The sequence below is a fragment of the Eretmochelys imbricata genome, chromosome 10 (genome assembly GCF_965152235.1).
Source record: "Eretmochelys imbricata isolate rEreImb1 chromosome 10, rEreImb1.hap1, whole genome shotgun sequence".
In the NCBI taxonomy this organism is placed as follows: domain Eukaryota; kingdom Metazoa; phylum Chordata; order Testudines; family Cheloniidae; genus Eretmochelys; species Eretmochelys imbricata.
Window position 1 is genome coordinate 38,293,722 of NC_135581.1, and position 10,367 is coordinate 38,304,088.

A 10,367-nucleotide genomic window follows, 5' to 3' on the forward strand; every position below is an offset into this window, starting at 1 on the left:
CCTGGAATTAACTGAAAATATTGAACCTGTTAATCGCTTACCTCTGGGCAGGGAGGGAGGCAGCTGTAACAGCCCCACTCGGGAGCTCCGGAGGCGGTGCAGGGGCTGAAGCCCCGGCTGGGAGCTCCGGAGGTGGCGGGGGCAGAGTAGTATAAGGGGCCTACCATCCATCAAACATAGGTCCTGCCCCCTGACCCCTCAGGCCCCCACCCCAGGGAGTAGTACTTCAAAGATCAAGGCAGACACATGACCAGAAGCAAAAGGTGTCATGTGACCCCTCTGAGAACTCCTCCCACCACCCTCTACAAATCAGGATGGGTTTTGCCCCCCACAGGACCACCCCGAGAGGAGATTTGACCAATCAGGGGGAGTTCTGGGGTGGGGTGATCTGTCCGGAAGTGGGTCATGTGACCGCTCTAATAACTCCTCCCACCGCCCTCTACCAATCAGATGGGTTTTTCCCCTGTCGGACTGCCCCAAGAGGTTATTTCAACAATCACCAATCACGTCTTGAGTGTAAAAATGTCATGTGTTCTATTGTACGTGTTGCTGTTTATGCTGTCCTTAATCACTGTCTTAGGGAAAAGCTTTTCAAAAATTGTGAGGGTCCAATGGCACCATGATTGTGTGAGTTGGACTTCAGAGGATATAAACTGCAAGCTCTGGGACCTGTGCACTGACCTGTGTTTGGTAAGCTTATTAAACACTGTTATTGCCATAGGTTGTGCTTTGCAATGTCTGTGCCTAACCCAAGAAAATTTAGCACAAAGGGTGACCTTGGAAAATGCTGTGCAATTCGGGCGAGACCCTGACAATGTTTTAAAGAAAATGACCAAACCGGAAGATGCCTGCTTACAGCATTATATTGATGGTCTGTTCCGCACAAAAAGTTACAGAACCCTGCTTAAGAAAAAGACTATTTGTAAGAAATCTAAAAAGATTATGTTAGAGAATGGTGAGGGGACAAACATGATATAAAACTTGGTTGTTGTAAATAAAAATATCTATTGAAAAGAGCTTTGTGACTATCTGTTTTTCTGTTAGAAGTCTGTGTGGCCCTTAAGTAAGATAAAAGTTTTGATCATAGAATCATAGAATATCAGGGTTGGAAGGGACCTCAGGAGGTCATTTAGTCCAACCCCCTGCTCAAAGCAGGACCAATCCCCAATTAAACCATCCCAGCCAGCGCTTTGTCAAGCCTGACCTTAAAAAACTGTAAGGAAGGAGATTCCACCACCTCCCTAAGTAACGCATTCCAGTGCTTCACCACCCTCCTAGTGAAAAAGTTTTTCCTAATATCCAACCTAAACCTCCAGCACTGCAACTTGAGACCATTACTCCTTGTCCTGTCATCTGCTACCACTGAGAACGGTCTAGATCCATCCTCTTTGGAACCCCTTTTCAGGTAATTGAGAGCAGCTATCAAATCCCCCCTCATTCTTCTCTTCTGCAGACTAAATAAACCCATTCCCCCTCAGCCTCTCCCCCTAAGTCATGTGCTTCAGATCCCTAATCATTTTTGTTGCCCTCCACTGGACTCATTCCAATTTTTCCACATCCTTCTTGTAGTGTGGGGTCCAAAACTGGACACAGTACTCCAGATAAGGCCTCACCAATGTCGAATAGAGGAGAATGATCACGTCCCTTGGTCTGCTGGCAATGCCCCTACTTATATATCCCAAAATGCCATTGGCCTTCTTGGCAACAAGGGCATACTGTTGACTCATATCCAGCTTCTCGTCCACTGTAACCCCTAGGTCCTTTTCTGCAGAATTGCTGCCTAGCCATTTGGTCCCTAGTCTGTAACGGTGCATGGGATTCTTCTGCCCTAAGTGCAGGACTCTACACTTGTCCTCATTGAACCTCATCAGATTTCTTTGATGGAGCTTCTTGGTTTGTTTTCAAGGGGCTGTATCTGTTTTAAATTTAAAGAAATAGGTTGTGAGAAACTAGCTCTTGGGTCTTTGTATAAAAGAGACCCATTTACAGCAAAAAAGCTGAAATGTGTGTAGTAGAATCTTGTGAGGAACCCTCCCTAAAAATATGTTTAAAATAAAGCAAAAAACAAGAAAAGCTTCTATATAGAACAGGGATGTTTGAGACATGTGTTTGAATACAATAGAGCTGACTCAGCCTGTTGAGCTGATGGTTTAACCACACCCCCACTTTATAGCCAGGTTTCTATTGAGTCTGTAGGTCTAGATGTGATTATCCACCCTTGTTGCCATCAGGGTTAAATGTATTAGTGATCAATAATTAAGTTGGATGGGTCTACACCCACAGTAAGGGTGGGGGGATGATGAGCTCTGATTAATATTAAATGAAATAAAACCTCAGGAGTTCATTGATGCTATTGGACAGTTTAAATAATAACCCCAGGAGTTCGTTGACCGCTATAGGTCAGTCTTTCTAGCAACTCAAAGTAATTAAAAGTTTTAAATAATATATTTACATAAATAAACAAGGGTCTAACCCAAAACTGAAATGTTTCAAGGGTTCATAAACCTCCACCATACTTTTAGAAAATAAGCATTTGCTGTAAGAACGACCAAACATTTAAAAGCTATGAAAAAAACCCTAAGAATCAAACATTTAAAAGCTAGCGGTGTTTGTAGAGTGTTTACTATGGTTGTGCTACATCCATTTTATTTCAAAACAAACCAAAATTTTAAGTATGGAAGAACCATTATTAAAAAAAACAACCCTAAGACATTCATTGATATCTGCAAGGTCCCCCCCCCGAGTCAGTACAGTAATATTAAGGATTGTTATATATGGTGATTTACGGTTTAATACTGTAAGAAGGCCCTACAGTGCTGTTTTTTCATTGAAACAGGAAAAAGTACAGTATTAACTAAAAAAAGGGATCCTCGTTGTGCAGACAACTTAATTCCCCCACCCCTCAGATCACAAAAGGGAACTTTGGGGAGGGGTGCCTAATTTCCTTAAACATCTATTAATTAAGAGTTGTAATGATCAAATCAACCTGCTAACTACAGACTTTGAAGTTTTTTTGAAACAGAGTTAGAACCAGTTTCCGGCATATCCATCAAGGGCTGGGCCAAAGGGCTCTGCATGGCCTCTCCCTCCTCCTCCTCCTCAGAACTGTTGCTGATGTAGCACTTCCTCCGCAGGTGGTCGAAGGCCCTCAGAGCTAAAACAAAGTCTGAAGTTCTCACAGAGGGTGGTGAAGGAGTCCGTGTTTCCTCTCGGCCTTTCCACAATTTCTAAAAGATGCGTTCTTGGAAGGAAATGGCATCTTCTGCGCGGTGCTGGAACTTCCTGGGGCGATGCTGGGCTCTGATTGGTAGAGGGCAGTAGGGGGAGATCTTAGAGGGGTCACATGACCCTCTTCTAGGCAAGTTGCCCCAGAACTCCTCCCGCTCTGATTGGTCATATCCACTCTCCGGGAGGTCCTGTGCGGCTGGAAGCCATCCTGATTGGTAGAGGGCGGTGGGATGAGTTCTTAGAAAAATCACGTCACCCTTTGCTTCTGGTTATGTGTCTGTCTTGGCCCCAGAAATAATACCTCTAGGGACGGGAATCTGAGGAGTCAGGGGGCAGGGGACTACATTTGTTTGATGGTAGGCCCCTTATACTACTGGGCTGAATCCCTGTGCCCCGAGGGGGGCTGAAGCCTGGAGACCCACATCCTGAGCCTATATTTGAAAATATAGAAAACCTCCAAAATATTTAAATAAATGATATTCTATTAATTGTTTAACAGTAAAATTAAAAGTGCAATTAATCTCAATTTTTAAAATTGCTTGACAGTCATAGTCCGAAGAGGTTCAGTCATTTCCAGTTTTATCATGGTGGGTAGGTTGAGATTGGTATTGATGTCCTTTTTCCTGCATGGCATTAACAACTAGGGAATTCGGTGAGTAAAAAGTAATTCCAAGTCGTTTGCGGGAACATCATATTTTTTGGCCGCCCGCTTGCAAGTCAGTGGAATGGATGCTGGGATCTGCCAGACTATTTTTGCAGGATCCAGTAGGACCTCATTGATAGGGAGGGCTATTTTAGAAGAAGAGGAGGATGTGTGCAGGATGTCGAGCAGCTTATGTTGTTGGTCCATTACCTCTTCTAAAGGAATCTGAAAAGTGTCTGCAATCCTCTGAAATAATTCCTGAAAATGTGTAAAGTCTAGGTTGACCCTAGGTCCTGTTTTGGCCAGGATGGTCCCCCTTTTTAAGCCCTGTCCTGGATGTCCTGACTGTTTTGGCAAAAATGGGCATTGTCCCATTTGCTCTTGCCAATTGCAAGTTGCTCTGATCAGTTGTCAAGAGCAAATGGAATAAATATCCAGTTTCGCCCAAAAAGTGGGTTGCACCCCCTGGGGGGGGGGGCGGAGGAACATTTTGGGAGGCCAGTGGTGACACGAAGCGGTGGGGCTCAGACTGTGAGCCCTGGGCAGTCCAGGCCTTGGGCAGTGCAGGGCTTAGGCAGTCAGCCCAGGACGACATAGGGCTCAGGCTGTCAGTCCCAACCCCAGTCCCAGGCAGTGAGGGGCTTGGACAGTCAGCCCAGGGTGACTTGGGGCTTGGATGTCAGTCCCAACCCCAGTCGCAGGTGGCATGGGCCTTGGGTGAGCAGCAACGCCAGGTCGCTTGGGACAGCCCCGTGCAATGTGGGAGGGGGAGGTGGTGAAGCTGGGCAGCTCAGGCCAGCTGGCACTGTGTCCCCATTTTACTTTGCTCATATTTGGTAAATATGGTCACCCTGCTGACGTAGTCAGCTGCAGTAGGAGATGGAGGCATGATAGTTTCATCAGGAGAGGAAGAGGAGAAATGGAGTGGTGGTGGAATATCCGCCTCCTGCTCTTCTTCCTCCTCCGGTATGGGCAGAGGCTCAACCTGTGGCAGACAAGAGGCTGATGAAGCAGGCAAAGGTGAAGGCCTTCGGCTCCAGTCAGTGGGAGGTTTCCCAAACTGTGCTCTATGCATGGCCCAAGGATCCCAGTACGGCCAGTATTGAGGGAGCAGCACATGGGGTTGCATCCATGGTGGGTCATACTATGGACCTGGTGCAGTGGTGGATTGCATGTAATGTACAAGGCCTTGTGAGGTTATCTCACGTGTGAGGGTAGGATTGAGTACTCCACATTCTCCTCCTCTTCCACATCACTAGGGAAAGGAGAAGAGTGATGTGATTCTGGTGATGAGGATGGCAGCGGAGGTAGGTTGTGTCTGAGGAGTGGGGATTCAGATACTTCAGAGACAGGCAGGTCTTTAAGGTATCGAAACTCCTATGGAGGAGGGAAGAGCATAGGTCGGTTCTGGCGCACGTATCAGTGTTGAAGAAGGGGTGCATTCTCCTGAGTAGCCAGCAGATGGGGTTGTAAGCATAGGTTTTGGAACTAGGGGTGCTGCACCCCCTTGCTTGGAGTGGTTTCCATCATATAGAGGGTTTACAGTTCGGTTCAATCGCTCTCAGCACCCCCACTATAAAAACTGTTCCAGCACAGCTGGTTGTAACACTTGCTCAGTTCCAAGGATGTCATCAGTGCTGATGTCTTACTCACTGTTGAGGACATAGTCGGTGCTGAGGATCTATTCGGTGCCAAAAAGGACATTGGCACTGTTAGGATATAGATATAGATATTCAGACCTGTCAGTAAAGGCATATACTTTAAGATTTTAGGTATATGTTTATCATTTAGCTAGTTATAGAGATATAAAAGAAAGAATCAAAATCACTGCCTGCCTGTGTAAGGGCCTTCTCTCACTGTGACAGTCTGAGGCCCTGTTCTTAAGCTAAGGCCCTTGGCTAAGCAGTGGGAGCAGCCATAAATTGGAAAGTGTACTGTCATGTCCTCACACATTTCAAACCAGACATATTGAAATAAGGCAATCTGGGACTGTTAGAAAGGTGATCTGATCTGTCACCTCCAGATAAAGGGAAGAGCTTAGAACAGCCCTTTCTGGGAATGCGAGACATGCCAGCTTTTTTTTAGAAGGTAAATCATCGAAATCACAAATTAAGCACAGGCACGCAAGTACAACTACTTTGTTTCATCAAACCTATGTATTTATTACATTAATCATTTAACAATTACTGTAATATACAAACAAAAATATATCTAGGTTTAAAGAACTGACCTACTTCAATGATTTTTGATAAGGGGAGCAAGAACATATTTTGAGAACCAAAAGGGTGCAGGCTGCTGTAAAGGTTAAGAACCACTGGCCTAGAAGATGTAAAAGGAAATTTAGTTTGATAGCTTTCTGTTTGGTAAGAACTCGCTTATTAATAGACACAGTTGGGAAACTTTTGTGTCTTTATAGATGTAGTTGTGAAATCTTCACTTCTGTATTGTTTTGTCATTTTAGTTCCCACTTTGCTATTTATTTGCATGGTCTCTATCTGGTTTTGTGATTGTTTCTGTCTGCTGTATAATTAATTTTGCTGGATGTAAACTAATTAAGGTGGTGGGATATAATTGGGTAGCTAATCATGTTACAATAGGTTAGGATTGGTTAGGTAAATTTCAGTAAAAATGATTGGCTAAGGTATAGGTGAGAATATTACTATATAAATTAGGGGCAAACAGGAAGTAAGTTGTGATTCGAAAATAATGAAAAAGGAACTTAGATTTAAGCTTGCTGGAAGTTCACCCCAATAAACATTGAATTGTTTGCACCTTTGGACTTTGGGTATTGTTGCTCTCTGTTCACGCGAGAAGGACCAGGGAAGTGGGAGGGTGAAGGAATATGCCCACTAACAGGCACCAGCAGTTTTGTCAGTGCCATGATGCCTGAATTAGGTCTGATTGGCACGGCTGGTGCTGGTTTCAGAGGTCTCGCATTTCGGTTTTTAGTGCCAAGAGACAATTGCAAAGACATCATAGAAACTCCCCATTACTGCCAAATGCTCCTGCCTGGGTTAAGAGACAGATTTAAGACCTGATGGAGGCTTTGTCTTCACAGCAAAAAGGGTTTGTTTTTACATGAAGATAAAAAGATGTTTTACATTGTTAGCTAAGTAAAGATGAGGCTTTCTTCTGGCAACTAACGGAAATTACTAGATCACAGGCCCTGGTTCTCATGGGATACTTGAATCACCCTGATATCTGCTGGGAGAGCAATACAGCAGTGCACAGACAATCCAGGAAGTTTTTGGAAAGTGTAGGGGACAATTTCCTGGTGCAAGTGCAGGAGGAACCAACTAGGGGCAGACCTCTTCTTGACCTGCTGCTCACAAACCGAGCAGAATTAGTAGGGGAAGCAAAAGTGGATGAGAACCTGGGAGGCAGTGACCATGAGATGGTCGAGTTCAGGATCCAGACACAAGGAAGAAAGGAGAGCAGCAGAATACGGACCCTGGACTTCAGAAAAGCAGACTTTGACTCCCTCAGGGAACTGATGGGCAGGATCCCCTGGGAGAATAACATGAGGGGGAAAGGAGTCCAGGACACCTGGCTGTATTTTAAAGAATCCTTATCGAGGTTACAGGGACAAACCATCCCGATGTATAGAAAGAATAGTAAATATGGCAGGTGACCAGCTTGGTTTAACAGTGAAATCCTTGCTGAGCTTAAACACAAAAAAGAAGCTTACAAGAAGTGGAAGATTGGACAGAGGACCAGGGAAGAGTAAAAAAATATTGCTCAGGCATGCAGGAGTGAAATCAGGAAGGCCAAATCACACTTGGAGTTGCAGCTAGCAAGAGATGTTTAGAGTAACAAGAAGGGTTTCTTCTGGTATGTTAGCAACATGAAGAAAGTCAAGGAAATTGTGGGCCCCTTACTTAATGAGGGAGGCAACCTAGTGACAGAGGATGTGGAAAAAGCTAATGTACTCAATGCTTTTTTTGCCTCTGTCTTCACGAACAAGGTCAGCTCCTAGACTACTGCACTGGGCAGCCCAGCATGGGGAGGAGGTGACCAGCCCTCTGTGGAGAAAGAAGTGGTTCGGGACTATTTAGAAAAGCTGGACAAGCACAAGTCCATGGGGCCGGAAGCGCTGCATCAGAGAGTGCTAAAGGAATTGGCGGATGTGATTGCAGAGCCATTGGCCATTATCTTTGAAAACTCATGGCGATCCGGGGAGGTCCCAGACGACTGGAAAAAGGCTAATGTAGTGCCCATCTTTAAAAAAAAGGGAAGGAGGAGGATCCGGGGAACTACAGGCCAGTCAGCCTCACCTCAGTCCCTGGAAAAATCATGGAGCAGGTCCTCCAGGAATCAATTCTGAAGCACTTAGAGGAGAGGAAAGTGATCAGGAACAATCAGCATGGATTCACCAAGGGCAAGTCATGCCTGACTAATCTCATTGCCTCTATGACGAGATAAATGGCTCTGTGGATGAGGGGAAAGCAGTGGACATCTTATTCCTTGACTTTAGCAAAGCTTTTGACACGGTCTCCCACAGTATTCTTGCCGGCAAGTTAAAGACATATGGGCTGGATGAATGGACTATAAGGTGGATAGAAAGCTGGCTATACTGTCAGGCTCAATGGGTAGTGATCAATGGCTCCATGTCTAGTTGGCAGCCGGTATCAAGCAGAGTGCCCCAAGGGTCGGTCCTGGGGCCGGTTTTGTTCAATATCTTCATTAATGATCTGGAGGGTGGCGTGGAGTGCACACTCAGCAAGTTTGCAGATGACACTAAACTGGGAGGAGAGGTAGATACGCTGGAGGGTAGGGATAGGGTACAGAGGAACCTAGACAAATTAGAGGATTGGGCCAAAAGAAATCTGATGAGGTTCAAGAAGGACAAGTGCAGAGTCCTGCACTTAGGAGGGAAGAATCCTGTGCACCGTTACAGACTAGGGACCAAATGGCTAGGGAGCAGTTCTGCAGAAAAAGACCTAGGGGTTACAATGGACAAGAAGCTGGATATGAGTCAACAGTGTGCCCTTGTTGCCAAGAAGGCCAGTGGCATTTTGGGCTGTATAAGTAGGGGCATTGCCAGCAGATCGAGGGACACGATCATTCCCCTCTGTTCGATGTTGGTGAGGCCTCATCTGGAGTCCTGTGTCCAGTTTTGGGCTCCACACTACAAGAAGGATGTGGATAAATTGGAAAGAGTCCAGTGGAGGGCTACAAAAATGATTAGGGGGCTGGAGCACATGACTTATGAGGAGAGGCTGAGGGAACTGGGAATATTTAGTCTGCAGAAGAGAAGAATGAGGGGGGATTTGATAGCTGCATTCAACTACCTGAAAGGGGGTTCCAAAGAGGATTGTGGGGGGTGAGGGTGGTTTGAGCATTGGCCTGCTAAGGGTTCTGAGATCAATCCTTGAGGGGGCCATTTAAGGATCTGGGGCAAAAATTGGGGAGTGGTCCTGCTTTGAGCAGGGGGTTGGACTAGATGATCTCCTGAGGTCCCTTCCAACCCTGATATTCTATGATTCTATGATCTAGACTGTTCTCAGTGGTAGCAGATGACAGAACGAGGAGTAATGGTCTCAGGTTGCAGTGGGGGAGGTTTAGATTGGAATTGGGAAATTGGGAAAAACTTTTTCACTAGGAGGGTGGTGAAGCACTGGAATGGTGTCATAAATATAAAGGGAAGCGTAAACACCTTTAAAATTCCTCCTGGCTAGAGGAAAAACTCTTTCACCTGTAAAGGGTTAAGAAGCTAGGATAACCTCGCTGGCACCTGACCAAAATGACCAATGAGGAGACAAGATACTTTAAAAGCAGGATGGGGGGAGAAACAAAGGCTCTCTCTGTCTGTGTGATGCTTTTGCCGGGAACAAAAAAAAGGAATGGATTCTTAGAACTTAGTAAGTAATCTAGCTAGATATGCGTTAGATTCTGTTTTGTTTAAATGGCTGATAAAATAAGCTATGCTGAATGGAATGTAGATTCCTGTCTGTGTGTCCTTTTTGTAACTTAAGGTTTTGCCTAGAGGGATTCTCTATGTTTTGAATCTGATTACCCTGTAAGGTATTTACCATCCTGATTTTACAAAGGTGATACTTCTACTTTTTCTTCAATTAAAATTCTTCTTTTAGGAACCTGATTGCTTTTTCATTGTTCTTAAGATCCAAGGGTTTGGGTCTGTGTTCACCTATGCAAACTGGTGAGGATTTTTATCAAGCCTTCCCCAGGAGAGTTTTGGGGAGAATTTTGGGAGGAAAGATGTTTCCAAGCGGGCTCTTTCCCGGTTATATGTTTGTTAGACGCTTGTTGGTGGCAGCAATAAAGTCCAAGGGCAAAAGGTAAAATAGTTTGTACCTTGGGGAAGTTTTAACCTAAGCTGGTAAAAATAAGCTTAGGGGGTTTTCATGCAGGTCCCCACATCTGTACCTTAGAGTTCAGAGTGGGGAAGGAACCTTGACATGGTGGCAAAGTGGTGGGATTAATTTGAAATCATTTTGAGATCAATTTGAGATTTTTTGAACAAGAAGCACAGATT